This window comes from Nomia melanderi, unplaced genomic scaffold (assembly GCF_051020985.1).
Source record: "Nomia melanderi isolate GNS246 unplaced genomic scaffold, iyNomMela1 scaffold0745, whole genome shotgun sequence".
NCBI lineage: Eukaryota > Metazoa > Arthropoda > Insecta > Hymenoptera > Halictidae > Nomia > Nomia melanderi.
Genome location: NW_027475859.1, coordinates 20,001 through 25,000, shown reverse-complemented (window position 1 = coordinate 25,000; position 5,000 = coordinate 20,001).

The window sequence follows — 5,000 nt, the reverse complement described above, 5'->3', positions numbered from 1 at the left end:
GTTTTAAAATTATTTCAATGTTTAATCCATGCGTAAACATGATGTTTATTAACGTTTTTAACATTAAAAAAAATTACAAAAATTTATTTTTCAAAAAAAATGGAAAAAACCGATTCGTCGGAGCGAGGTGTCCAGCCCGTGCGGTAATTCCAGCAGGCGAATCGGACTTCCCGAAATTTTTCTAAGTCCCACGGTCGACACCAACTTTTTTAATAAGCGTTTTAAAATTATTTCAATGTTTAATCCATGCGTAAACATGACGTTTATTAACGTTTTTAACGTTAAAAAAAATTACAAAAATTTATTTTTCGGAAAAAATGGAAAAAACCGATTCGTCGGAGCGAGCTGTCCAGCCCGTGCGGTAATTCCAGCAGGCGAATCGGACTTCCCGAAATTTTTCTAAGTCCCACGGTCGACACCAACTTTTTTAATAAGCGTTTTAAAATTATTTCAATGTTTAATCCATGCGTAAACATGACGTTTATTAACGTTTTTAACGTTAAAAAAAATTACAAAAATTTATTTTTCGGAAAAAATGGAAAAAACCGATTCGTCGGAGCGAGGTGTCCAGCCCGTGCGGTAATTCCAGCAGGCGAATCGGACTTCCCGAAATTTTTCTAAGTCCCACGGTCGACACCAACTTTTTTAATAAGCGTTTTAAAATTATTTCAATGTTTAATCCATGCGTAAACATGACGTTTATTAACGTTTTTAACATTAAAAAAAATTACAAAAATTTATTTTTCGGAAAAAATGGAAAAAACCGATTCGTCGGAGCGAGCTGTCCAGGCCGTGCGGTAATTCCAGCAGGCGAATCGGACTTCCCGAAATTTTTCTAAGTCCCACGGTCGACACCAACTTTTTTAATAAGCGTTTTAAAATTATTTCAATGTTTAATCCATGCGTAAACATGACGTTTATTAACGTTTTTAACGTTAAAAAAAATTACAAAAATTTATTTTTCGGAAAAAATGGAAAAAACCGATTCGTCGGAGCGAGCTGTCCAGCCCGTGCGGTAATTCCAGCAGGCGAATCGGACTTCCCGAAATTTTTCTAAGTCCCACGGTCGACACCAACTTTTTTAATAAGCGTTTTAAAATTATTTCAATGTTTAATCCATGCGTAAACATGACGTTTATTAACGTTTTTAACGTTAAAAAAAATTACAAAAATTTATTTTTCGGAAAAAATGGAAAAAACCGATTCGTCGGAGCGAGGTGTCCAGCCCGTGCGGTAATTCCAGCAGGCGAATCGGACTTCCCGAAATTTTTCTAAGTCCCACGGTCGACACCAACTTTTTTAATAAGCGTTTTAAAATTATTTCAATGTTTAATCCATGCGTAAACATGACGTTTATTAACGTTTTTAACATTAAAAAAAATTACAAAAATTTATTTTTCGGAAAAAATGGAAAAAACCGATTCGTCGGAGCGAGGTGTCCAGCCCGTGCGGTAATTCCAGCAGGCGAATCGGACTTCCCGAAATTTTTCTAAGTCCCACGGTCGACACCAACTTTTTTAATAAGCGTTTTAAAATTATTTCAATGTTTAATCCATGCGTAAACATGACGTTTATTAACGTTTTTAACGTTAAAAAAAATTACAAAAATTTATTTTTCGGAAAAAATGGAAAAAACCGATTCGTCGGAGCGAGGTGTCCAGCCCGTGCGGTAATTCCAGCAGGCGATCCGGGGTACTCGAAATTTTTCTAAGTCCCGACGGTCAAGAGTAAACTTTTTCATCACATATTTCAAAATTTTTTTAATGTTTAATCCACGCATAAAAACGCAGTTTATTAACGTTTTTAACGTTGAGAAAATTGACAAAAATTTTTTTTTCACTGAAAATGGAAAAAATGTATCGGTCGATGCGGGCTATCCAGGCCGTGCGGTAATTCCAGCAGGCGATCCGGGGTACTCGAAATTTTTCTAAGTCCCGACGGTCAAGAGTAAACTTTTTCATCACATATTTCAAAATTTTTTTAATGTTTAATCCACGCATAAAAACGCAGTTTATTAACGTTTTTAACGTTGAGAAAATTGACAAAAATTTTTTTTTCACTGAAAATGGAAAAAATGTATCGGTCGATGCGGGCTATCCAGGCCGTGCGGTAATTCCAGCAGGCGATCCGGGGTACTCGAAATTTTTCTAAGTCCCGACGGTCAAGAGTAAACTTTTTCATCACATATTTCAAAATTTTTTTAATGTTTAATCCACGCATAAAAACGCAGTTTATTAACGTTTTTAACGTTGAGAAAATTGACAAAAATTTTTTTTTCACTGAAAATGGAAAAAATGTATCGGTCGATGCGGGCTGTCCAGGCCGTGCGGTAATTCCAGCAGGCGATCCGAGGTACTCGAAATTTTTCTAAGTCCGAACGGTCAAGAGTAAACTTTTTCATCACATATTTCAAAATTTTTTTAATGTTTAATCCACGCATAAAAACGCAGTTTATTAACGTTTTTAACGTTGAGAAAATTGACAAAAATTTTTTTTTCACTGAAAATGGAAAAAATGTATCGGTCGATGCGAGCTGTCCAGGCCGTGCGGTAATTCCAGCAGGCGAATCGGACTTCCCGAAATTTTTCTAAGTCCCACGGTCAAGAGTAAACTTTTTTAATAAGCGTTTTAAAATTATTTCAATGTTTAATCCATGCGTAAACATGATGTTTATTAACGTTTTTAACATTAAAAAAAATTACAAAAATTTATTTTTCAAAAAAAATGGAAAAAACCGATTCGTCGGAGCGAGGTGTCCAGCCCGTGCGGTAATTCCAGCAGGCGAATCGGACTTCCCGAAATTTTTCTAAGTCCCACGGTCGACACCAACTTTTTTAATAAGCGTTTTAAAATTATTTCAATGTTTAATCCATGCGTAAACATGACGTTTATTAACGTTTTTAACGTTAAAAAAAATTACAAAAATTTATTTTTCGGAAAAAATGGAAAAAACCGATTCGTCGGAGCGAGCTGTCCAGCCCGTGCGGTAATTCCAGCAGGCGAATCGGACTTCCCGAAATTTTTCTAAGTCCCACGGTCGACACCAACTTTTTTAATAAGCGTTTTAAAATTATTTCAATGTTTAATCCATGCGTAAACATGACGTTTATTAACGTTTTTAACGTTAAAAAAAATTACAAAAATTTATTTTTCGGAAAAAATGGAAAAAACCGATTCGTCGGAGCGAGGTGTCCAGCCCGTGCGGTAATTCCAGCAGGCGAATCGGACTTCCCGAAATTTTTCTAAGTCCCACGGTCAAGAGTAAACTTTTTTAATAAGCGTTTTAAAATTATTTCAATGTTTAATCCATGCGTAAACATGATGTTTATTAACGTTTTTAACATTAAAAAAAATTACAAAAATTTATTTTTCAAAAAAAATGGAAAAAACCGATTCGTCGGAGCGAGGTGTCCAGCCCGTGCGGTAATTCCAGCAGGCGAATCGGACTTCCCGAAATTTTTCTAAGTCCCACGGTCGACACCAACTTTTTTAATAAGCGTTTTAAAATTATTTCAATGTTTAATCCATGCGTAAACATGACGTTTATTAACGTTTTTAACATTAAAAAAAATTACAAAAATTTATTTTTCGGAAAAAATGGAAAAAACCGATTCGTCGGAGCGAGCTGTCCAGGCCGTGCGGTAATTCCAGCAGGCGAATCGGACTTCCCGAAATTTTTCTAAGTCCCACGGTCGACACCAACTTTTTTAATAAGCGTTTTAAAATTATTTCAATGTTTAATCCATGCGTAAACATGACGTTTATTAACGTTTTTGACATTAAAAAAAATTACAAAAATTTATTTTTCGGAAAAAATGGAAAAAACCGATTCGTCGGAGCGTGCTGTCCAGGCCGTGCGGTAATGCCAGCAGGCGATCCGGGGTACTCGAAATTTTTCTAAGTCCCGACGGTCAAGAGTAAACTTTTTCATCACATATTTCAAAATTTTTTTAATGTTTAATCCACGCATAAAAACGCAGTTTATTAACGTTTTTAACGTTGAGAAAATTGACAAAAATTTTTTTTTCACTGAAAATGGAAAAAATGTATCGGTCGATGCGGGCTATCCAGGCCGTGCGGTAATTCCAGCAGGCGATCCGGGGTACTCGAAATTTTTCTAAGTCCCGACGGTCAAGAGTAAACTTTTTCATCACATATTTCAAAATTTTTTTAATGTTTAATCCACGCATAAAAACGCAGTTTATTAACGTTTTTAACGTTGAGAAAATTGACAAAAATTTTTTTTTCACTGAAAATGGAAAAAATGTATCGGTCGATGCGAGCTGTCCAGGCCGTGCGGTAATTCCAGCCGGCGATCCGAGGTACTCGAAATTTTTCTAAGTCCGAACGGTCAAGAGTAAACTTTTTCATCACATATTTCAAAATTTTTTCAATGTTTAATCCACTCATAAAAACGCAGTTTATTAACGTTTTTAACGTTGAGAAAATTGACAAAAATTTTTTTTTCACTGAAAATGGAAAAAATGTATCGGTCGATGCGGGCTGTCCAGGCCGTGCGGTAATTCCAGCAGGCGATCCGGGGTACTCGAAATTTTTCTAAGTCCGAACGGTCAAGAATAAACTTTTTTATTACATGTTTTAAAAATTTTTCAATGCTTAATCCGTGCATAAGAGTGCAGTTTATTAACGTTTTTAAGGTTGAAAAAATTGACAAAAATTTTTTTTTCTCTGAAAATGAAAAAAATGTATCGGTCGAAGCGGGCTGTCCAGGCCGCGCGGTAATGCCAGCAGGTCGAACGGGGCGACCCGAAATTTTTCTAAGTCCCTGCGGTCAAGAATAAACTTTTTTATTATGCGTTTTAAAATTTTTTCGGCGCTTAATCCATGGATAAAAAGGCAGCCCGAACACGTTTTTAACGTTGAAAAAATTGACCAAAATTTTTTTTTCACAAAAACTGCGAAAAACAGATCGACCGAATCTACTTTTCTCCGTCTCGCGGTAAGTCCAACCGGCCAAACCGGCTGACTCGAAATTTTTC